At 38.5% G+C, this 26,069-nt stretch overlaps 1 long non-coding RNA gene across 1 annotated transcript in view; it reads right to left on the bottom strand.

Moving 5' to 3' along the window:
• The window catches only part of LOC148222636 (uncharacterized), an 86,936-nt gene that overhangs the window by 26,575 nt on the left and 34,292 nt on the right, over positions 1–26,069 (bottom strand). The gene's annotated exons all lie outside the window — the stretch shown is intronic.

The following is a 26,069-nucleotide window of genomic DNA, read 5'->3' as shown; positions in this document are numbered from 1 at the left end:
ATAAAGAGGAAATGGTGGAGGACTGTATTAAAAAGTCTGTTCTTGGAAAAATGTGTTGAGTTACTGTTTTTATCAAAAGCAGGTGTTAGAGTCTGGTGAGAAAGCCTCTATCTTATGGTGGTGACACAGGTTCTTCCTTGAAGGTGGAGGTTAGCATCCAGGTTTGATTTAATCAGCAGGAGCTTTTCAGTTATCACCAGTTATGGGATTGTGCCTAGGGGTGATTATGTGAACGTGACAAACTGCATCAGAGAGCTCCCTATGATATAATATACATACACACACACACACATATATATATATATATGTCTGCTGGCCCAAGCTGAACAAGCACCCCTGCCCAAAGTAAAGAAACAGGGAAGTAGTAATGGGTGGATTCGTGGACGCCAGGAAATTTGTATTGAGACTTAAAAATGCCTCAGTGTGTGCCTCTCAAAATGTGGCAGCATCAGCTGGCTGTGAGCTGCACCTGGGTGATAACTTGTGTAACTAAACCAGATTGTAGTGCTCAGCTCACACAGCCCTGTGACTTGAACCAGGATTTGTTATCGAGCTTGAGCCCCACGTCTGTGGGATTGGATGTGCCACCCCTAGGAGCATGCATGCTGAAACGGAGTTGTTTTGTTTTCTGGAAGTGTATGGAAATTGTTTGTTTGGGTGTTGCCAAATGCTTCCTCCTTTACAAGGGACCCAGTCGTATACAGATAGAGAAGCACATGCTTGCAAACACATTTCTTTCATAATACAGGCTGCAGAAAAGAATATTTTTCTATCACTAAAACTGTTTATTTCTACCTTTTCACAGCTGGAAGATTTAAGAAAGGAATATGAAGTATCTTTAAAAACAGACGCTGGCTGAGAACTTTGTGATTTAGCTGAAGCTGAAAATACTTCAGTGCTAGTGTTTGTGTGGTATCAGATATACAGGTGAACTCAAGTCCCTGGTGCTGATCAACTCCTGATTTAAAAAATAGTTTCAAAATTATTTCACCCTCCCAGGGTCACAAGTGGGGCTGCCTTCATCTGTGCCTGAAACATGTGGGGTGTAAACCATGTACAACAGCTTAAGAAGAGAGTGCAGACAACTAAAGGCAGAGAATTGAAAAAGCAGTAGTTACTTCTGGTCTATATAAGCTTTTCTTTATCAAAAGGCCTTGTCTAGAATATATTTTTATGTATTTCTTTTAGATAAGGTGGCTTTTTAAGTTGGAAAGTTATGCTTGTATTTCATGATATTTTAAAATAGCTGTATTTTACATGGAATCTGACTGCTATTAAGTTACCACTGGTACAGCATCACTTTGGTTTTATAAAGATGTTACATGTAAAATATTTTACCATGGCTGCTATCAGGAGGGCTTCCCTATGTTTTTATAAGCATAATGATTTCTGGAGGTATTATCTTATGGTTCATATATTTATATTTGTTCTCATATAAGAGTATGTATTTATATGTATATATTCGTTAACATATGCAAACACATGTCTATGAAGACATTTATTTTTGCATGAAATGCAAAGTGGTAGCTTTTTGAAAAATGGTTCAGATGTAAGGTGTAATTTTTCACTTACGTGTTCCTGGATGAGTCTGTATAATTGGCTTGTCCATGTTTCTGAACTGGAGGAAACCTTTTGAGGTTTAACAAGCTAAATAGTAAGGAGCAACAAGAGATGCACAGCCATGCTCTGTTGTATGTGATAGTGTTCTTTGTTTGTGTAAGAGGTTTCTCTATCAAATAACAGGATTAAAAGGATCTGGTATATCATCAGTTGTTCAGGATCACAGAGTTAATTGGTTCTGAGCCATTTATCATGAAACTCAGTGGGAATAAGACTGAACCTGATGAGCAGCGTTTTGAAATCTGCACAGCTAATTTGCGAGGTCTGACTCTAACCAAGTAATCTGATTTTCAGAGCTAAGAGCAGTGTCAGTTCACAGCAAATGTAATGGGATCTCCAAATGAATTGGTACTTAACATATCTTTTACTTCAGTGACTAAACAAAGATGTGGTTGTTTAACAATAGAGCCCTGAAGTTTGAAAATAATATACAGTGTGTATCAGTTTGAGATTCATATGTGTTTGCTGCCTGATGGCATTAGTGGGATTATGAGGAAGATGTCTGATAATCATAAGTATCTCTTAGTAATAGAGATAGTAAGGGAGATTTTAACATTTCTAATAGCCTTAAGTTGCTGTTTTGGTTGCCTAGAACTGCCCCAGCCTGGCTCAAGAGTCACAGCTTTCAACATTGTGATCCATTTTCATTGTATGGGCACTTCAGTGCATGTGCCTCTGCATGTGCATCTTCACTTAAAGCCTGTTGGCCTGAGCACTCTGTTGAGAGGTAGCAAATATGGATTTCTCCCTCCTTGGCTGAATCAAATGGCAGAAGTCAGTGGTAGAAAGAGGGTTCTGAATAACGGAGGCATGACTTCTTCCAAAGGCAGAAGACTGTGTTTAAGTAGGGCTACAATTTTCCTATAAGTTATCTGTAAGGACTGATGTTAACACCCAAGAGCAAATCTTCAGTCTGGAGATCCTGGTAAAAGACAATTGTTTTCTTTATAGTCTAGAGTCAAGTGCATCAGCTTTTGAAAAGAACAGTTTTATCCTAATTAGTGCAGGGGATTATTTTGTCATTTTCTCACTTCTTCCATGCACAGTTTAGGGATTGTAGGTGCCTTGTGCAGCAGATTTGATTGAATTTTGGACTAGGGCCTGAAAGGTAATGGGTGACAACTGACATGGAGGCATTGATTGCTTTGTCAGTTCTAGCCCTTCACATACACATCTTGACACATCATTATAGCTGCATTGCAGTCTCACAGACTTGTATCTCTGATGTAAAATGTCGGGGGTTTTATTAATATTTTAGCTATTGCATTGATGCAACATAACTCTGGAAGCTGTAATTGATCACCTATCTAACCTTCTTATATTTTTTTTTTAGAGACACCCTTTGGAATCATGCATCTCCATAGGACAGGGTGGTGTGTGCTCACTTGGATAATGTAATTGAGAAATAAGGAGAAGCCTGAGCACAGACACTGCTAGTCTGGTGTGGGAGTTCTGGCACAGGCTTTGTGCTGCAGCCACTCAGTGCCCTGGCATGGGATCAGCACTTGAGCTCATGTCAGAGAGGCTGGCAAGTGATAAAGAAAAGGCTAATGTGAGGAACAGATGCACCTCAGATCCAAATTTGGGAGGCAAGCATTTGTATTGACCTTACTTAGAATCAAATGCTTTTGAAGCAGGTTTAGTCGAGTCACACCCCCCCCAAATAACCATCCAGCTACAGCACTCTGCATATGCTTCAGAGAGCTCAAAACCCCCCCAGTTATTGATCGGCAGTTTACCCTGCTCAGTCTAAATAGCTGAGGCTGTCTGAAGTGAGTTTGCTCAGGGAAAAATATTTGTCAGGCTTGGGCTTCTAGGTCTGTTAGAAAATATTATCATTAGGAAATAATGGGAATCACAACTTAATCTCATTGCGTTGTTGAAACTCTGAGTTTTTTTTTCAAGTTTATTTGGAATCTGAAGATCCCATGCTGACACCTTTCCTCACAATTGCTAGTCCATTATTCTGTCCATGATGCCTATTTAAAACACATTATATAATCTTGAAAACAGTAATACCTTCTAGTCTACCAATTTTTCTGTGTGAAAATGGACCCCATGGAATAGAGGTCTATATGGTCTCCAAGTGAATGATTATTCATTCTTCTTTCAATTTTATTTTTAGTTGTTGCATTTCCTAATTAAACTATTGTACATCTGCATACAAAACTAGGAAAGGAAGAAGACCCAGACAAAGTCAGCCAATTCATTAGAGCAATAGAAGTTAGAATTATTTACAGTAAACTCTTTTTTAATAGATTTTCTGAGTTATTGTACCTCCAAGGGACTGGAGGAACTAGAAATAGTCAATCCAATTCCAGTCACAACCTTAAGCATTTGGATTTTTGTAATACCTCTGTTGTGAGTAAAATGTAAGAGTTTATCACTTTTAGAAGATGTATTTTTCTCACCTCTGCAAAGAAAAATTGCTTCATATGCTGAAAACTTATAATTTAAAGTTATAAGTGTAGTAGCAGGACATGAAAGAAATCCTATGTACAATCTCTAGCTTAGTCTTTTACGAGTATCCCAAGAAAAACTAGTTGCTGGACCTGCTCAGGGATATTTCAGCACCTGATACTGGGAAAAAATATTTCCCTCCACAGTTAAACATATTGTAAAGCTAGAGGAAATAAAAAGTTATATCTTTCCTCTTAGCAAGATATTTTTGTTTTAGTTTTCAGAACTTACTCAAGCTCATACTCATAGGAATAATCTGTAGTCTTGTTGACAGGTCTGCCAGGAAACACCTTTATGGCAGTAATGGAAGGGGAAGCATATGCTGCTTTGTTTTAAGAAAGACTGCTATTGCCAAAGTCCTGACTTTACACTCCAGTATTTTTGTCAATTGTGTTTGAAGTGATGGGGTCTGGAGAGTGATGTTAACATGATTCAGAGAAAATTAATCGTTAGTCAGCACTTGTCTCTCATGTACTTGGGGTCATGGCCTGTTCTAAACTAACTTACTTTCTTCTTATTCAGTGATGCAGGAAGGAAGATTTAAAACCAGCAGGAGGGTAATAATCGTATGACAGGAAGGAAAAGGTCACTGGGAACAATATGAAAGCTGATTAATGGGATCATCCTCATAGGTGAATTAGAATTCTGCAAGTGACTTTTCTATTTCTCATTCTTTCCCTACTCTATTTCTGGAGCACCTGAACAGATGCATCTGAAAAATAAGCCTTAAAAGCCTTAAAGCCTGTAAGGTTTTTTTTTTATTGAATTTCCTTTGTATTTTTCTTTGAGCACTGGAGTGCACTAAACCAAATAGAGTTTCAAGCTGTGTATAGATTTTGAAGAAGAAACCAACAAAATACCCTGACACCAAAAACCCCAAAAAACCCTCATGTCCATCAAAGTGTGCTTGATCCAATGCAAGAAAAACTGCTCCTGCTGTTCAAAGGCTGTGAAAAATGCTTCTCAATATTAAGCAACAGCATTTCTTATGTCATGCTGTTCATGAGACGCTTGATCTCAGTTATGTGAGGTTTAGACGCAATTTTATCATAGTCAGTGTGTCTGGGGAAGAATAAAATGCTAAGTAAGTGGATAAAAACCATGAACCTGTGATGAGTGTTGCTGCAAATAAGGTCTTTAGAAGTTTCTGAAGGTGGGATTTCTCTTCCTCACCTTTAACTATCTAAAAGCTGGTGTTCAAGCCTCTTTTTACACAAGGTTAAAACAGAAAAAGACATACAAGATGCTTCTGCATTAGAGTGGCCTTCTTGAGGTGCAAGTCTGCTGGCTTTAGAAATATGACTTGGATGCAAACTTCCTCTACAATGGGAGAGTCTTCAGCTTCCTGCTCTGATCCCCATGGTTCTCCTGGCAGTGCAGAGCCAGAGCTGCTCCCCAATACTTTCTGGTGAACCTGCAGTCTTGGCTGCATTTCCTATCAGTTTTAATGTGCTGTTCAGCCATAGCTTTTGATTTAAACTCTTCATGTAGTGGGAGAACGTATTGTGAAAGTGACTTCAGCTGTAAACTGGAAGACTAAGATCATAGAACACTTCTTTGGTATTTTAGCTCTCTTTTGCTGATTGCTCTAAGGAAGTGAAGTATGCACTGGTGGGATATTTTGTTGCACTGTTGATTTAAATTTTCGGTCACTCTCTTTCCATGCCATGTTTAATTATCTGCCTTTATTGTGTCCTCTTTTATCTGCTCCTTGACTGCTACCTCCCAAACAGCTGAACTGAGGGCTCACAAGAGTTCTACAGTGTCCACTGCAGGTACATCACTGAGTGTGAGCACAGTCTTATGTGTTCAAGTAAGATTTTCAACCCTTCTTTGTATTTTTTTGTGGGCAAGTTTTATTTTAGATTGCAAAGTAAACATAAAGGTCAATATCACCTAGGCTGCATTATTGTTTTGTCTAATTATTATTCAGTTATTGCCAGGGTATAGATCAAGTTTGGTGACATATGCTTGATAGTTTTTTTGAGTATTGCTCTATAAGGAACTGAAAATATCAAGTTCCATTAAAATTCAAAGTTTGAGTGAGAATGGATTTTACTCAAGTAATTTTAAAAGTACTATAACCAGACCCTTGAGGAAAAGGCAAGGGAAGAAACCTAGCTCTTTCATGCTCTAATTCCATGGCCTGACTTTCATACACAAGTTTGTTTCTGACATGTCTTTTCAATATTTATCCCATTCACTTGCTCACTTTGGATGAGGTATATTAGGCCTAACAATTTGGATAGGATCTCAAGATACTTGTCCTGTGAAAATCTCTCCTGTACTCGAAATATTTACTATTTATGACAACTGCCATCTGCCACTGTGAAGAGCTGAAATGTCTATGATCTGAGGTTTCAAAAAGACTTTAACTTCTTTTTCTTGCTGACAATAAATTAATTAGCCTTAGCAGAACAAACTAACTAATTGGATTTGTTAGCTAACTTGTAGTTTTTTAAGGAAAAACTGACGAAATCCAGTATGTGAAGATGTGCATTATATCAATCTACAGAGATGTCTGTATTCATTAAGAGGTGGCATTTGTACTGTTAAAATAGTGAACAAGTTCCTGACCAGTTATTCCAGGATAACATGAATGGTATGGTGGGAAGAAAGGACAAGCAGTGAGACAACACTTCTCTTTAAATGGTGTAAAGGAGGAGATGGGGGGATGAAATCTGTGTTCCATGAACTGAACTTGGAGCAGGCCTGCTGCAGAGCTCCTCTGTGGCTTACTGGGGCTGGGAATTGTCACCAGAGCTGAACCAGCATCACATCATCATCATCACTTATCCACAGGCAATGTGCTGAGAATGTGGCTGTGATGATTGGGTTGATCTGTCCCGTAGCTTTGCTGCATGGGGTGTCTCTGACTGCACTTGGAGGAAATCTCAACCCAAATCAATTAACTCTGAATTTAAAAACAGAAACATGGAAATAATAATCAGCATTGGCACGGAGATCACAGTGGCAGAAAACTGAGCCTAAAGATACTTAATGAAATACTTTTTGAAAAAACATATTGCTCTACTTTACAGCTTCATTTCCCTCTCCCTCTCTTTTATGACTTTTCACAGCTAATAATTTAATTTTAATTTTGAGATTTGCAAAATTTCCAGTTTTCCCTTTCCAGAGTTGAATGGAAAATGCTTATTTTAAATGCACATTAGAAGAGCTTGGATCTGTTTTAAGGTATTAATTATCTTTGGTGCTCTCCACCTCCTTGTAACAAGAGAATAAGTCACCACGGCAGCTTGCCATAGAACCAGAGACAAGGAACTACTTAATCTGAAAGGCAGCACTGGCACAGGAACAAGTATATGGATTGATCATAAATGCATTTAGGCTGCAAATGAGAAAATATTTCTATGCATGCTTGAGCACTTTTATGGGGGAAGAAAATGTAATTGTCCATAAAAGGTAAATTTCTGTTTTTGTGAGAAGAATTGCAAGATATGGTGTGTGAAGACAACTGGAAGTGGTGACCCTTGGAAGGTTTGTAGATCATCTCTGGGGAACAGGCATGCCTAAAACCAACAAATTACACGTTTGTGTCAAATACAAACTCACATCTCTCACTGTCCTCATTTTCCCAACCCACCTGCCTGAGACCAGAGCGAGATCTGTGGCAGTCTAGCTACCATGTCATAGCAAAGTGCACCATCTGTTAGCCAGAGAAAAATTATCCTGGCTTCCTATAAAATACACATAGCAATTAACTGCTACTACCTTGATTTCTGCTGGGAACTCTGCATAAGCATAGGAGGGCCCCCAGGCAGTGGTGACTTCTGCTCTGCAGTTTGCAGCCCTTGTGAATGCACCTGCACACAATTCATCTGTGTGAGGTGGCTGGGTGCAATTTTGGTCTTCATGGTAAGTTTATGCATAGAGTTGTGATGCTCCTTTTCTGCTACCCCTTCCATCTGTGGTGGGTGACATGCACAGGGGCTCTAGACATGACAGTTTCTCAAGTATATAGTTCTAAGCTACCAGACCTCTGAATTGTACCCAGCTCTGCAGAAATTAAATTAGTGTTGTAAAAAGCAATATGAATTTTACTTTGCCAATATACTAAGGAGGAGACTCTCAGGTATAGCTGTAATGCCAAGGAAGGCATGTGAAGACAGCAGCTGGGAAAAAAGTTATGGAAAGGGCCTCTAGAAATCAGGAAGAAGCATTCTGAGAATTAGCTCTTTGAACAGGAGGGTGCAGTAGGGTCTGGATACCCTGAATTTTGCCTGGTTTTTGGAGTTTGGTCTCCATGGAAAAGTAGCAGCACAGCTAAGCTCTTTTCAGATAACTGGAAAATCTGAGTGTTCTAAATAGATTCTCACCTAACAGCTTGATCTGTGACACTTAATCCAGAGAAGACAGGAAAGTTGTACATCAGGCTAGAAAGGACATGGTGATTGAGTGATTATAGATGTGTATATATAGGAGATTGTTACATATGTGTTTGCTAAGGCTTGTTTCAAAAGTGTTAATAGACCTGTAATATACATAGAAACTGTTTCTGAAAAACCACCTGTTTTCTGAAATTAACTGTGTTATTGTCCCTTAGATTCAGAACCTGGACTGAAATTTTTTTTAGATCAGTTTTCAATTTATCAGAGCATTTTTTACCCAGCCTGTTCTTATGACTTCTGATATCTTGGTGTAAAGTCAAAGTATGCAAGGATGTTGTGCACTCGGTCAGCTGTAATATTGTATATGTAAAATTCTTTACTGGTATTTGGGCTGTTATAGAGGGTGAAATTTCATCACCCATGCCTCTGCATTCAAAGCTACAAATAGCATAACTCTCATAGAAGGAACTGTGGAACTATTTTGAAAAACTGAAGGAAGGCACAATGGTGTCTACTGAAGTTCCTGGGGGGGGTAGGGTAGGGCTGTCATTTTGGTTATCTCTGAAATGCAATCTGTATACAGCACTAAGCAACCATGAAAACTTCTTTTGCTGCAGAGAAGCCATGTATGGGTACATATTTTTGCAAGACAAGAGAGTTTTCTTAAGTGCATTTCCTGATTGTTTTGGTTAGAAGAAACAAGGTTGTCAAATCCACGTAGACAATTTCCTTTCTGCTGCAGCATTAAAAATGGTGTGATACCTCTGGCAAACCCTGCAAGAGCTGGTGAAGAAAATCTAATAGTTCTCCATTATGATTAGGACAGCAGTTTGCTGCCTATCCCTGCTCTTTAATGATGTTGAGAGGCTTGTGACAAGCCTGGGTGTCCTGTCTGAACTCATTCTTCTAATTAATGGTAAATGAATGTGTAACAACATTTCTCCGGAGGTGGTTGAGTAGTGGGTATATTGCACTTCACTGAGCTTGCTCTCTTTTCCTTGGGGACTAGTTAAGGGATATTTTTTTAACTATTTCTAAATACCTAAGTATCATATTCTGGCTAGGAGGGACAAACTGTTGCCGCAGGAGTTGCATTTCGATAAGGGAACACACTCTGCATACAGCATTGATTCCACAAACTTCTCCTGTAGTTTAATGTCTCAAAGAATCCTGATAGAAAATATTTGGCTGCTGCTGTTGCTTTGATGGTATCTTTATCTGTTAAAAATGTTGAGGGATCTGCTTTGATATGAGATAAGGTTCTTAGCTCGCTGAAAGTGAAGTGAATACTGTTCATCTCTACACTGCATTGTAGAGTATTTGTTCCTGGGACTCCTTCACAAATCAGTTAAAAATGCCTAAAAATCAAGTAGACTGGAACTGTAAAGAAAGGCTCTGTGATCAGCTCTTCAAAATCTGCAGAACAGATCCCCAGTTAATTAAACTTTTCATATCTCCATGGAAGTTGATGGCCCTGTAGGTCAAGATGATTTTCATGGAAAAGGCCACGCTACACAGGGACACATCTGACTGATTGTTGTTTCCTGCTCATCGTTATCTGCATTCATTTATTATTATCTTTCCATAGACCTAAAGATTTTGGCAAATGTTAATGTAGCCAAGTGTACACTGAAATATATAGCTGAGAAAATTACTGCTACAATCCAGAGGATCAAGCTGGGAAAGAAAGAATGCAGATGCCTGGATTAAAACTATGTAGGACATGAAGTTTGGAAAACTATGCAATTCTGACAATTAGTTTTGTCTGATAATTGTAACATTTTCTTTCCGTCACATCCTTCATGAGAATAATTTATCTTGTAAATATTTTAAATTTTTCTACCCTATTTTTCTTTAGCTTCTTTTTAATACCGTAATTTCATATTACATGAAATTTTTCCTATTTACTCCATGCATTGTTATGTAAAGATTTTCTAGTCCTATTCACTTCCATGATATTTAGGCCTTCTACTGCTGGTGTGAAATCTTTTCAAGTATGTTAAGAATTCTTTATCCTTTATCGACTTTTATGCACTGCTTCACTTGTCTCCAAGCCTCTCCAAGTTCTCTTCATTTAAATCAAGCCCTAAGACCTGACAAAGTAAAGTGTGTTTCTCTTTTTATGTGAGCACATGTCAATTATTAATGCTAATGGAAATTAGGTGTATGCTGAGACTAGAACTGACCTGGTGGAGACCATTATGAATACTAAGAGAAAAAGAGATATTTTGACTGAAGAAAGATAAAGATATATCATCCTTTTTTTGGTCATATTACTTCCCCTTCCTTTCCTGTTTTTACTTCCCCTAAAAAGTAACCTTTTCTTTTTGTGTAACTCAAGGAGTTCTGGAAATATTGACAGTAAGAGAAAATAGTGAAAAGGATAAATGAATGGAGTTTAACTTCTCTCCTTTATATAATTGTTTTTACTGTATTTTTCCCAATAAAAACATGAAAAAGTTGAATTTTTTTTTTTTTGGTATTAGTTTCCATTATATTCTTTACAGAACAATAAAAGGAGATAGCATCATACACCAAGATATCTCAGGCTGGCTTGGTTTGCTCTCAAATATCAGGCCATGTGTTTTAGGCTTTAGAAATTAATTTTGTCTCATTTCTTTGGTACCAGAATGGTTTCACTGAGATTTATTGGTAAATTTTCTTAATGCTGCGTTATCAGCTATATTTTGAAACAAGGATTTTGTGTAATAAGAATTTTTACATTTATATGTGCAGACTCCTTTTGTGGTTAAAATCTTCAAGTTTTTGATGGTTAGGGGTATGTCCATTTAGTTTATGTCTAAATCCTTCCCCCTATTGTTCTGCAAAGAGCTGAGCATGCTCCCTTCAAAAATCAGGCCCATGTCTCAAAAGGTGTGCTCAAAGGAAGACACTTTTTAATGTCATGATATTAGAAGAAAAAAAAAATAAAGTAGCATGCTTAGAGAATTGGCTTGAAAGCAGAAGAAATCTGGGACTCACATGTTGTCATTTAGAGTATGGTCCTGACTGAGGCAAAGTTCTTCCTCAGAATCTTCCATCTTCAAGGTCATCTTGTCCTTCATCCCTCAGATTCAGCTGCCTGTAAAAATGCCCTTGCCCTCCTAAAGGCAGTGAGAGCAGAGGCTCTGGTCTTGAATTCAGAGTGGGGAGTGTTGCTCACAGACTTGCCCATGAGCTTTGCTGTTTCCATCTGCAGAGAGAATTCCCCACAGCCCTGCTGGCCTGGCTGGATGCAAAGCTCTGCTTAAGGGTTCAGCACTGAGCAGGAAAGGCTCAGCTCTTCAGTGCCATTGGTGAAGTTAGGGAGATGTGGCTGAAGATCTGGTTTTGGTGCCTATTGCTTGGCAGAAGACTTTGAAATGCTGATGTTCTTGAATCCCAGGCTAACTAATAGCGCAGGGGACTCTTTGTTACGGGGCTAGTCAGTGGTTTTCTGTAGCCAAGGAGCCCTGACTCTGTTGCAGCTGTTGTAGAAAGGAAAAAGGATTTTATTGCAGGCTGGGCCATGTGTTTGCACAGCTGGTGCTTCCTCTGACTGTTGAGATGTGATCATACCTTCAGCTTCTACTTTGGTGGAGCTGCAGAGCGTAGGGCAATGGTTCTGGTTTTTGCATCTGTGGTGGATCTTTTGTGACCTGAAGTCAGCAATTGTTTGGAGGACTTGCTGGTAAAAATATCAGCAATGGATCTTCATGGTAGGGAGGCAAACAAATCATCCTGGTGGAACAGCATTGCAGTGTGAATTCATTTTAAATGATGTTATGTGCTTTGTTTACTCCAGTCTCTTTTAAAATATATGCTCAGTAGAAGGAGGGAAGCAGGAAGTGATACAGTAATTGAAGCCAAGATACTGCACTTAGATAAATAGATGTCATATTTTAGGGCAGATATTGATTTACATGTATTATGCTTCACTGATCTTGCTCCTCGATCACACAATCTGTGCTAATTGACACAAATATATTTCCTGTAAGTTAACTCAGAAAGCATTTGTCATGGCTAAGTTCATGGTAACACACAACAGTTGGTAGGAGTAGCAGCCTAATGATTTCCACTTTGATAATGCAGTGACATTGCTTTTATATTTAATAATAGAATTTTGGTTCCTATCAAAAATAAATTTAGGAGATTTATTAGTTTGAAGAAGGATGTTAAATAATTTTGTTAGCCTCCAAGTGATTTGTACTGAACAGTCTATGTAGAAGTCTCTCGTAGCACTGATAGCAACATGAAGAATCACACATTGTTTTGAAAAAGTGTTAAAATTCCCAGAAAATTCTGTGAATCTTTGGGTGAAGCAGTAAAAATATCTCGTATCTGTTAATCTTGTTCCCTCACTTACCCTGCTGTAGCGAACTGTTGAAGGTTATGTAAGAACAAGGCAACTTTCCTTAAAAAAACAGAACTTTCCATGAACATACTGGGGATCAGAGCTTGCCTACTGAATCAGCTCTACCTTTCATGTTTCATAGCCTGTGCTGTTTTCTTCCTGCTCATTGGCTTCATGGGCAAATAAAATGAAGAGAAAGCAGCATCACTTCTTTTGTGCTGTGTTGTTTCATGGTCCTGCCAATTTCTGGACAGTTTGGGTTTATTTTCTGGTTGCTCCTGCCCCAGCTTTGTAAATGAAAGGTTTATTAAAACCGCTGGTGTAAACCTTCAGGGCAAAGAGCCCAAGTGCAAATATGTTGCTACATTTTGACATCCCAAAGGTTTCTAATCACAACAGAATTGTGGTTTTTCTGGTTTAGTAGCACACCTCTGCACAGCCCACCAGTGGGGTCAGTCAGGGGGAAAAACTGGATTTATTTGTACTGTTGCACTTGTAAAAAATCCAGTGAACTAGAAACTACCACTGTATTTCCACTTGCCTGAGTTACATTATTCCAGAAAAGAGCAAGAGACAAGGGAGCTTTTGTGTGTGTAAAATCTGGCAGGTTACAGTCACGTTTTCCTTGTAGGCATTTGCACTAAGATGAGCTGAGATTATCCACAAATCTCATTTCCCCTTGTCTCAGGCGATATCAAGAGCCTCCTAACAGGATTACAAGGACTTTGATCTGTCTCCTGTGCTGACTGCTGACCATGTGGCACTGCTGCATGGCAAGAGGGATAAAGGAAGCTGCTGTGCCTGGCACAGCACATGCTCTGGCCTTTCTGTCTCACACTGTTGCTTTTGCTTATCTTAAATAACACTCCATGGGCAGAAGATTCGTGTGCCGACCTTTTTGTTGGCCAAACTCTTTCTTTCCCTATAAAAACCAATTTCAATAATTTTTCTAGAAGTACACCAAGCTTGTCCTCCAGAGGAAGCTCTCCAGATTTAAATGTCAGTTAAGCACTCCAGATCAAAATGGTAAAATCTTCATCTAGCAAAAGCTGTGGCAGTTGTATTGAGCATCCTCTAGAACAACATAATCCCTTTAATCCCCAGAAGACTTTAACTTGGCCCTGTAAAAATCAGATTTTCTTCTCTTCATAAAACCTTTAACAAGCTTTAGTAAGTGCTGATAATAAAAGTGTCCTGCCACCATAATTACACATCCTTGTCCAGACCAGATCCCATTTACTCCCTGTCAGTGGATATGAGAAAAAGGGGAAGATGTCTTGGAGGTCAGTCCACAATGGCACATGAAAGATAACTGGGCATGTTCACTGTAGAACATGAGCAAAAGAAGGTGTGAGTACTTGAGAAAAGTATTAATGAATAGTAAATGTGTGAGAAATAAAAGGAAATAAGGGGGAATTGCCTGATGGCCATCAGTGTCTAGTGTCTTAGGAGGGAAATGATGTGGAGGAATACTCTGGAGAGGATATCTCTGCAGACAGATTATCAAGCTTTAGCCAAAGCAGCCATTACTCCTGCAGCACCAGCACAGATTTGGGATATCATGGTAAGATTCAAATCAGGAGTAGGGGTGGGAGAGAAGCCTAACATCCATCCTAGGGATTTCTTCTGTAGAGGGGCTGTGAACTTCACAACTTTCTTCTATATTCCTGAGCTTTCATAAAATGGAATGAGCCAGAAGATGGTTGCAGTTGTCACTTAGATCATGCCACTAAATTAGAAGATTTTTATAAGCAATAATCATATACACAATTTCTTGAAAAAAACGGGAGAAATAATAACATCCCTTATTTATTGTCAGTCATTTTACTTAGTACTGTTCAATAATTCTTTAAATTTTCCTTTACAATGCTACAGAACTGTGAATTTTTTGTTAATTTTATTCACCTGAATTCTGGCCAAGTACATCAGGATGTTTCAAGACGTTGACCTTACGAATATTTCTCTAACCCACCCTGTAAGTGAAGATAATTTCCAAAACTGATGTTAGATTGGTCCTGTAGAAATCTTGGAAGTGTTTTACTCTTTGCAAGCAGTGCAGGGGGGGAGTAAAAATGAGAGTTTAGCAGGCACTATATATTGACTTCATAATTTTTCATTGATGTAAATTAGGTATTTTCACTTTCCCAGCTGAAACTTCACTGCAGAGGGGAATCTGAACCTAAGTTTTTAAAAGGCCCCACTATGAAATTTTAATTTGTGGCTGATTTCAAAGGGTGGTTTTTTTTTTTTAATTTGAAATTCTTTCATCTTTTACGTGTTCTGTGCTGGAGAAAATATTGTCCACATCCAAATATGTTAAATTATGGTAGTAGTCCTGCCTTTATGTACTCTGTTGAGCCCATTATTGCTGTATTTTTATGTACAAACGGTAACTTTTAACTTTAAGCAGCTTTAAAAAATCAGCTGTTTTCTAAAAATTAGCTCAAAATTTATCAGAGAAAATCTAGCACTAAACAGGCTGTGCTGTCACATGGACTTGGAATGCATTAAAATTCAGTATAATTCAAAAGTTTTAAATATTACACTCTTATGCTTCTACTTCACTGCATTTCTTGAGGAATTTAATGTGAAAAGTTAACATTTCTGCTAAAAGGATGTTTTATTAGGCTGTGCTGTTTTGCTCATCGTGCCATTAGCATATTAATAGCTATGTATTTTAAGAACAGTAAAATACATGTCTCTGTATGGCATAAGATAATGTGAAGAAATTAAAAACAGTGGATTCTCTGTCTTCCTAGCTCTAGGTAGCTGTAGCATGTGACCTAATTTTTGGTCCATGGCTATAAAAATACCCCATCCTTAAAACATAGAGGTTACCTCAAATAACCCATCCCTACACAGAGTTATATTGCTGGCTTTCCAAATCATACAAATTACTCTGAAGTGAAAACCGCAATGGAAACAGTCCAAAATCACATTCTTGGCTCAGCTCATCATACCCTGTGTTATTTGCCAGTTCCCTTTTCCATGAGCTTTTAGGATCATTTACGGCAATGTTTGTGTGTCACATTGAACACTCAAACCAATGTTATCTTCTCCACGTTCATTAAGTGCTGCTATCAAGACACTGTATCAAGAAGAAACAAATTATTGTAAATCAAATGGCACATATATAGCTTGAGCTTCTTTATTATGTTAAAAGATGGTAGGTTTTATTGTCTTTATATGCTCCTTGTAGAAAATATTATAATTCAATACTTGGAAAATAAATAAGGTAATGAAAAGATGGAAAACATCTTTGTGATATACCGCAAGCTGTTGTCTTGTTGCTCAGATCTTCAACCAATCACTCATGAGTTTCTGGATTGTTTAAGTGCCTTTGGGGAGGGGTGTTTCTCAAAAAAGGATTTCAATGCAAGACAACATGCAAATAATCAGAATATGTGATCTGCACTGGGCATGTTCCAGGAGAATGAATTTCAAGGAAAAAAAGAGACTTAGTCCAAAATATCCACATGCATGTAGCACTGGTAGGTGGTAATTTTGCAATGTACATTCTGCAGTTTGTGTTGTTCTGTTCAGTGCCCCATTAAAAAGATTGATTGCTCCATGATGACTTGGTTAGAAGAATCTAGGCTCAGCACCTCGTATTCAACAGGTAAAGGCCAAGGTGGACAAAAATTACTCTATAAAGAGGAGGGGAAGGGAACATATAAAAACATGCCTGAATATCAAGGAGAAACTTTCTGATATGTTCAATTGAGAGGATCCATACTGCTTAACACACTTAGAAGAAGCTAAGGATCAGATTATGATATCCTGCTGTACCTGACAAGTCTCATGAGTCTTCCAACAAAGCTAATAAAATCCAGTTGGATTAGGAAAAGAGGATGTTATTCTGTAAAGGTAAGTGTATCATAATCTCACTATTAAATGGTAAATCCTCTGAAGAATTTTTCCTAGAGTATTTTGGAACAGATATGTTATTACTATTGTTCACTATACCCAGGCAAAGTAGGGCTGAATTCTAAAGACAATTACTTCCCCCTGTAGAGGCAGGCAATGTAATTCCAGATCCTGAAAAATGAAGCCCCTATATGTTTAATCCCAGTGTTTGGGTTCCTCTTTATTCGTGGAAGGACAGATTTAGTTGGTGATTTCAGCCCTGAGTGAGTGTATCAGCTTGTAGTGCAGTTTGTTCTGAGACTGCTCCTGCTTCACACTTCAATGATCTATAGGTAGCTTCATGAATGGACCAAAACTATGCTGGCAAGTGCTCCCATGCTCATCCCAGGCTTACTGCAGCCTTTTAGTATCTGGATATTTGTACTCCTGGATATTTGTACTGCCACAAACATTTGGATGATGACTGGTCTTCACAATTTTTTAGTCTTGTGTGAATACGGTTATTCATTCAGATGTAAAACTTATTTGCTAATAAATCATTAATTTAAAGATTTCAGATATGTATCTTGGAAGAAAAAGAAAAAAACCTGTATGATATGAATGACCAGTTACACAGCATAAAAGTGGGAAAGAGTCCAAGTGAATATTTCACAAATTCTTTGCATAAAGTTTGTTCATCTACAGCCCTTTCCCATAGCCCAGTGAAGTCAATGAGAGTTTGGGGCTTTGGCTCAGGCACTTCAATTGTCTGTCCTGCAATTACAATAACAAACACAGCAGTAGTCTGTTTGCAAACAGCTGGTAATTGGAAAAAGGACTGAAGTTGTCAGCAAATGTATTTGTCAGCACTGATTTGACCAGTTGTACACATTACCTTAAATGACATTTCTTCCCTTCCATGAGGAATGTGGAGTTTGTGTCCAATGAGTTTCCTTGGTGGCTGTCATGCAGTGAGCATGGCAATCTGTGGTGTGTACCCTTTGCATGTTAAATACCCTGCAGCACTTGATGTTTATTATACAGGGTGAATAGGCTGGTTTCCAATTCATTTGTCAAAAAAACAGTCCTGGTAACACAGTAGACATATTTGTGACAAGTGGATTTAGGCAGCTCTGTCCAACTTCAGATTTGCCTATTGATAACAGTTAAATGTTCCCTTTTGGCAGGAGAATGGTGACACTTCTAGAAGAAAAATATACCTTAATCCAAGCTATGGTTTTGTTTTGTTTGGGTTTTGTTTTATTTGTTTGTTTTTTTCAGGTTAAGAAACATCCTAGTGCACAGTTCTCTAGAACAAATCAAGTCTGTGTAGTAGTCACCAATGCTCACAGAGGACTTAATTGAATTCCCCTACTTTATGTCCTTTTTATAGGATCATATCTCCCTGAACTTATCTGCATTTCTAAAGGTCCCTTTACCTGAGAACTGTGCTGAATCCCTGGCTACAGTAGAACCCTCCAGTGTGATAGCACAGACGGCTCTTTTGCCTGTATGATGTAAGTGCTGCTATTCTTGCACTTTCTCACGTTTCCCTTTCATGTTTGCAAGAGCCAGCAGCTATCACACATCAGCTCGTGGCCATTCTCCTGTTTCCCACACTCTCTGTGTGGGTATGTGGATACCTTGCTTTTCTTTTTTTTTTTAGATTTTTTTAAGAAAGTAGACGAAAAACTCCAGTCACGTTTGTCGGCTGAGACAGGGTTATTGTTCTGGTCTGAAGTTTGTATATTCTTTCTTATTTATGATTTATGGTTGGTCCACAGGTACTGATAGCAAACGTTCATGGATGACTTGTTAATCATCTCTTGATTTCTTTCTGGTTTGTTATCTTGGGGTTTTCTCCTCCCTATATTGCAATCTACCTCTGTCCATGTTGTCTTCTGTTCTTTTTGCCTGCTTGCTGTATTCATCTCTGAGCAGGTGCCTCTACAGCCTGGACATTCTGTATTAAAAAATATGTTGGCATGCTGTTCCTTCTAAAATTGCCTGTTTCTTTCTGTGTCCTACAGACAGGAGTGAAGGCAAGGGTCACTGTGCCTCAGCTCTGGTCTGTGTGTCTCATGCTTCTGTTACTCAGGCAGTTGTAAAATTAGGAAATACTCTTGGTGCTGTCATTGACATATGAAGAAAAAGCAAAGCATGAAAGTGAATTAATAAAGTTTTTGTGAAGCAAAGAAAAAAATATGGATGATACAAGAGCAGTTTTGTTGGAAATTATTTTTGTTCCCTGAGCAGAGGGAAACACAGAGAGCAAAAAGCTCTTATTTCTCCTAATATCAGACACAGATTTGGATTCCTTTGGGTAGGAAAAGAATGGGATGGAGAAAAGTTATGAATCTTGCTACTTTCCACTGCACTGATAGGGTGAAAACATACATAACAGGCTTCATGGGGAGTGAATCCACTCCTGTATTTCATACTTGTTCTGTTGTCACTTCTTGACTGTAGAAGCTACCATGGTTTATTGCACATCCTCTTTGCTTTAGTTCCCTTTCCCTGGCTTTTCAGATTGTGGCCATGTAGATTGATAGAGAATTTTGCCTTTACAGCATTCCCATAATGGACTGAATCATTTTCAAGCACTCAAGGAAGAGAATGGCCTACATTAATATAGCCAAGTAAGTATACATTAGTATAGCCAAGGTATCTGTAAAAACATTACTGGTTTTGCAAGCATGAATTTTGGAGTTATCAGGTTAATCAGGAGTTGATGAAATTAAATGGTAAAGTGCTGAAATATTAGCAATTCATTATAATGCTTAACAATTAGGAAAATAGCCTATGGGATGCATATTTGATCAGCTGGGACAATGGCACTGTTGGTGACACATTACCAGTCTAGTGGAAGGGAATTCTGTCTCCTGTGTGTCTTTTTCTTTGCCCTAACACTGTGTGTGCTTTCCTTCATGCTCTGTGCTTATTGTTTGTAGGTTTCTCTTTGGGCTGTTAAAGGTGATGTTTACATTGGCAAACTTTTCATTATCTTCTGCCACTAACCTGTGATCCAGAGCACAGCCTGGTTCACCACAAACCCTTACCAGGATCCTTAAAAGGCAAATCCTAAAGTGGGAAACAGAAAACCTGGAATGAAAATTCTCTCATCTCTACATGTCCCATTATGACAAATGGAAGATTGTTGAATATTTTTCTACCAGTAATCATCATGTCAAGGCTAGAAATATTCTATCCACAGGGAGCCAGTGGATACTATGCTTTTTAAAATATTCTATATGCATGATAAGACTTTCTTCTCTGTTGGCTTGCTAATCATTTTGACTATTTCTTTTGAAGTAAGAAACAGATGGCAGCATTCACTGTAATAAGTGCAGAAAAACATGCCAGCCAATTAGGGATGTTTCAGCTGACTGAAAACCTGGATCCTTTTCCAATATTTTGGTGATTTTTCACTCCCTCTCTATGTCTAGAGGAAATTTTTATTTATCATGTGTTTAATAGAATAATAAAATTAGAGATTAGAGCAATCTTACATCATTAAATCTCTAGTAATGAACCTAAGAACAAAGAGATGAAATACAATTTATGGATTCTTTTGTTTTCCAAAAGTTTGTTATTTGATGGAAGATAAAAAAAGCCCCAAATCAAATACCCTTGTTAATGTGAACCCCATCCCTCACTTGAAGGGCCAGTATAAAATGTATCTGTATAGGATCCAAAAATATTTACTATTTTTTCAAACTCTGCTTCATTCAAGAAGTTAATTTTCAAATATTGTAGCATTTAAATACCTCTTTCATCAATCCTTAATGTTATGTTCCTGAAATTGTGAAATTATAATTCCAATAGTTCATTTCTCAGCAACATTTTGCAGGCAATATATGCTCTTCTCACTTCCTCATCAGGGAAGGTTACTGTCCTCTCATTTCCTACCAAAATCAGGCAGAGTTTAAGGTATTTTAGATCCCTTAGAAAAGGAGATTCTTCTTTGTCTCGTGCTATGAAACTGAAATTAGAGGTCACTGCTGAAAATGCAGGTCACTACTGATCTGCTCCTTAAGCACCTGTTAATGCCTTTATCCCTTTATAGCAGTCAGTATTATTGAGACTGTAGGAAAAAAGGCATTCTGGCTCCTAATGCGTATTTTAGTCCCTGGTTATGTAGTGCTTTGATCATTATTTTTTTGTTAGGTATTTTGCAGTCCTGTCCTCACTTTTCCACTGTTTCACTTCAGAAATAAACCTATGCAGATTTCACTGCTTCAGAGTTTTCAGTCTAACTTGTATATCTTTCTTTTTTTTATTTTATTCCACTGCTTTCTGTTACAACATTTCTATTCTTGAGATTATACCCTCTAAATGTCTACTTTAATACCATTATGTATATTTTTCTACTAATCTTTTGGAATCACTCTTCTTCAATGACTTCTCAATTGTAGTCAATGAGCTTCTAAGGATGTAACTTAAAGCAAAACTGGTGCCACTTATTAGGGTCGATTTAGCCTATGAAAGATGAAATTCTGCTTCAGGCAGTAAAGCAATTTTCAAAGTAGCATATTGGCTTTTATCAGGCTTGGTCTGCTCTTCCTAAATGAAGACATTCAGTCTGTTTATGGGTGACTATGGTCACTCTGGGAAGCATTTGGTGGTAGTTAAGGGTAAAATACTGATTGTTCTTCAAAATTAGAAACAACTGGTAGCTCTGCAGTGATGATTTAAATTTCTTTTTAAAATTCTTTCAAACCACAAAGCAGTGTGTTGCTCAGTGATTGAATGCATTTGAACTTATGGAACTTTTCATTTAATGCTGCTCTCCATTGTTTTTGGCTAAAGCCCAAGCCTCACATCTTTTAGTTGCAGGATTCCTTTCTGTAAACTCCATCCTTTGCTGAAGCCTCAGTGTAACATGAGACCATCCCTGTTTCCCAGCAGGCAGCACATTAAAGGTTTGCCTGGTGACCAGCTGCAAAGACAGGTGTTTTCTGCTCTTATTTTTCCTTCTCCCTTTCTTTGGTCTTATAACTTCCCTAACACACTGTCAAGTCCTGAGTGAAATGAATGATTAAACTTTATAAGCCTGGAAAAAGCTCTGATTCAAACGGAGTGGAGCTGGGGATTTTAGTCTAACATTGAGTGTTCTTAACTACTTGTTTGCCACATTTTCTTTGGGCCAGCAAGAGGCTGAGCCAGACTGGAAATTCAGCTCACAAGGATAACGGCAAAGATCACAGGCATCGAGCATTTCTCTTTCCAGGGCACTTAGCACTTACAGCACCAAAGTGCAGATGCTGCAGGAGCCTCAAGGTTTGGGTATGGCACACTTGTACTCTGCACACAAGTGTTTCCATGTAAAAACCTGTGTGAGCCCTCAGTGCACCCCTCACTGGTATCTATCCCACACCCATGCTGGGTCTGTCTCACTGCAGTCACAGGCTGTGTGAATCACAGACTACCTCTGCAGTGTTCACAGATCTTCAAGAAGAATAAGTAAGGCCTGAGAATGATGGGCAGTGAGATCGAGTCCAAAAAGCAGTCCTGTCCCATTATTGATGAGATGTAACTCTTCTTCCTGCTTTTGCTGCTACTGTACACTCCCAATATTCTGTTTAAAATCTAATTAAAGCTATAGTTGCCTCTGCCACAGTCCACTTCTCGTGCTTGCCTGCATGGTACCATGTATACGTCTGGTGTTCTACTGGTAACACAGAATAACACATTTTAGGAGCAGATTATTTCTTAGAGGACAGGAACTGCTCTACCAACAAAGAAATGACCTGGAATTCAAACCGATCCATGCCTTTAACTTCCTTTCCTACCAGTGAGATCAACTCAATCCAGAAATGCTCTGTCCATCACTTAATTTATTTCTGGGTAAGATTTAATACTCTACATCAGCTTTGTGGGTCTCCTGCCCTGCTGTGTTGAGAATTGAGAGCAATGCCAATCTTAAGGCTCAATTTTCAGCTACTGCCTCTTTTTAGGCCTCTGATAGCATGAGAACATGGGCATGATCAAAAAGCACTGAGGCTGGTATATTCATGGGTTCCCTGTAGGCACATCCTGTGCTGCACCCACTGTAATCCTGAGTTCTGCACTAAGAAAGGCCTGGTTTTGTTACAGATGCAAAGGTATTTACAGGTAAATCAGAACAGCCTCATCTCTGAAAGACACAAATCTTTATGAGTGAAACCCCTTAAAAAAAAGAAATAAACAATCTTCTCTAAAGTACCATCACAGAATGCATTAGCCAGCAAAGGCAGCAATGTCAGAAATAGTGATAAAACATAGATAGCTTCCGAGAAAGTGAAACGTGTTTAAGTTTTTTCAAGTAATAAGGGATTTGCTTTCAGCTCTGTGGGAAATGCAAGATTTGTTAAACATCAGATATGAGCTGAAGCTATTGTAGAATCTGTTTGCATTTCCTATTTGGATTTCAAACAAAATTCCAGAGAGTTTGTAACTCGGGACTTCTATCAGCTTGCTGTTAATGTGTGACACCTATATATAAACAGAAGATCAAAAATGGAACTAAAAAACAAATTTAGACTCTGAAGATTGACAAGATACCATGCATCATCCAAGTTGCAATATTTATTTCTGTGTGTTTCAAGTAGTAGCAAGAGAATAAAAATTTGGATAACCCTCTTTGATAGCAGGCTAAGTTCAATTGAATTAAACTTGCAGTAGACTGGTGAGTATATCCAGACAGTTACTGTGGCTCAGTCAGTTTGCAGTAGCTTGAATTCCTTGCATCATCTGGCATGTGTAACTCTTTTGTTTTGGGTAGCAGGAAGCTGTTGGCTGCACAAATCTGAGATATCTCAATTTTCACAGACTAATTGTATTTCTGGACTCCTCTCTACAAAAGACAGAATGTGATCTTCCTTCATGGAGCTTTTGGTTTATAAAGACACAGCTGTAGAAGTAACACTTATACTTTCAGCTGAAAAGGACCCAATTCTGCAAATCATGTTCTGTCAGTACTTTTCCAAGATAGCTCATTGACATTTCTTGTTGTGTTTCTCCACACAAACAATGCTACTCCAAATCTCCTGTACTGCACCAAAGCTGTGCATTGAGCTGGCATCTCTTTCTTTTTGAAAGCATTTGTAATTTCATTTTTGGACTGTAAGGAACGCTGCTAATATGAAAAACACCAGCTTCTCCAAATGTACTTCTCACCACAGCATAATGACTATAATCTCATCATCAGATTTATCATGTTTTAATTTGACCAGATATGTCAGTAGTTTAGAGGGTTTTGCACTAATAAATTGCTTTAGGTTAATACGAAGTACCTTCAAATCATCAGAGATTTCATTGTGGAAAATGTTTTGCAAAGCTGCATATCCTAAATGGCCACACTCCAGAGTCTGGAATTCAAATCTCATTTACTGTAAATGACTGGCAACCAGAAGATGTTGAAGTTTTTTTAACATACTTAATAGAATATAGGGGAAAGGGGGCTGATTTTTCAATTCCTATGTAACTCAAATGGGTTTATTCAAGAAATTAGCTGTAAATAAAAGAAATACTTGTCAGATAGTAATTTGGATAATGTGTATAATATTTGAAAGCAATACTATGAGATTTGACATGTTCTCAAGTAGTGGTATAGAGCTCATGCTGTTGCTTCTGTGCCATTTGGTGATCCCTTTCAGGTGTGGTTGCTCAGTGCTGGTCTGAAACCTCGAGTTACAGAAGCCCAGTGGGAAGAAAGATTTAAATGGATGGTGAGTGCTTTTCAAAGCCCCACATATGGGCCCCTAACAGCAGTTATGTGGATGTGGGTGGGCTCTAACCTAGGAGTCTTATGTTCAGCTGGCAAATCAATGCTTGTTATCCATGGTCCTCCCTACCCAAAGCCACCACCTGGGAATCGAGCAAGAGCCTAAAAAAAGAAATGTGGAGTCTAAATATGGACTCTTTTTTCAAAACTGTGTATTGACTTAGATCTAACATCTGTTTGAATGGACTAATAGGCACTGTTTAGCTCTACACACTTTCAGTATGCAATTAAAAATACAGTAGCTTCCATCCTAATTTTGGTAACTGACAGTTACAATTATGAGCATTGATAGGAATAATATTTTGCAATAAACAAGTTTTCTTTATTGTTTTTGGGGGAGTTATTTATCCATCTGCTTCATCCCATAGCAGTCATTACTTCTCCCATTCATACAAAGGAGATCCTTCCAGTTTCCTCCAAAGAAAAAGTTTCTATTTTGAGGAGAAAGAAAGAAAGCAAAATAGAGCAAAGAACAAATGATGTCTCTAAATATTAATGAAGGACTTGTAGTGGCCTTGCCAAATACTGTAGACTAATCAGGCTCTTGATGGGCCACATAATTCCCATTGCCACAAGTAGTACACTAAGAAACTTGGATTCTATTTCTGTCTTTGCCATTGACTGGCTGGTGTAACCCTTGGCCAGACATTTAATTCCCTTGTGGTTTTGTTTTCCCTATTACACATAGTCTGTTTTGTCTGTTTGGTTTGTAAGCATGCCTGGACAAGGATTGTCCCTGGTGATGTTTGCATAATGCCAAGCTGACAGGGCTTCAGTCTTGGCTGGACCTTTGATGTGCTACCTGGGTATAAAATTATTATCATGTTAGTACAGTTAGCAGTTATCCCAGTTTATGTTACACTGACAGTTTGCTTCTTTGACTCTTGGTAGTGTAGATGAAATCAGAGTGGGTCTCTGTGTATTCCCACTGTGGGCATTGCTGAGCTATAGAAATAAAATAATCTTAACAAAGAATTTGTTGGCACCTTCTGTGCAATCCTGGCACCATCTGAGTTGTTGTAACAACTCTTCCTTTCTTTGGGCTGAATCAGTTTTGGGATAGAGATTGTAATGCTTTGAATGGGAGCCACAGTCTCTGCAAGACACCGAGTGACTGTGGCAGGTCACATCCCTTGGGTTAAACACCTCTTTTCAGAGCCATGGCACTTGCTGGCTCCACAGGGATGTCACAGGCTGGATGTGCTCAGACTCTGAATTACCCTGGGTCTCACCCAGTTCCCCTTTGAGCACAAGAGGAATCCCATTCCTTTTTTCATGGGAATGTAAAGGGGGTGGAGATAAACTAGATGTCACACTGTTAGATTGCCTACAGATAAAAACTGTATAGATACAGTTTTTTAGATCAAAGGCACTCATGGCAATTTTAAGAATACAAATAAAGCCAGAGGAATGTTGCTAGAAAGACTGTCTATCACCCAATGTGCTTAATCGTATTCTAAATAGCTTAGTCAGTATGCCTCTCAACTTTTCAAATGTTGCTCTCCATGTGATTGCTTTCATGGGCCCTCTGGCAGCAGCCCTGCTGGTACTCACTGCTGCTGTGCAGTGTGGCAGCCAGGCACGAGACCATCCTTTTGGGCTGTGACCACGAGATCTTCTTTTCTGTTCTGAGATATGAGCAGGCAGATCTCTTCATCCACTGCACTTTAATGTGTGCCTTTGAGGGCTTTCAGAA

This window comes from Sturnus vulgaris, chromosome 10 (genome assembly GCF_052056855.1).
Source record: "Sturnus vulgaris isolate bStuVul1 chromosome 10, bStuVul1.hap1, whole genome shotgun sequence".
Classification (NCBI taxonomy): domain Eukaryota; kingdom Metazoa; phylum Chordata; class Aves; order Passeriformes; family Sturnidae; genus Sturnus; species Sturnus vulgaris.
Note: the sequence above shows the minus strand (reverse complement) of the source record. Positions and strands in the feature narration are given on the sequence as shown.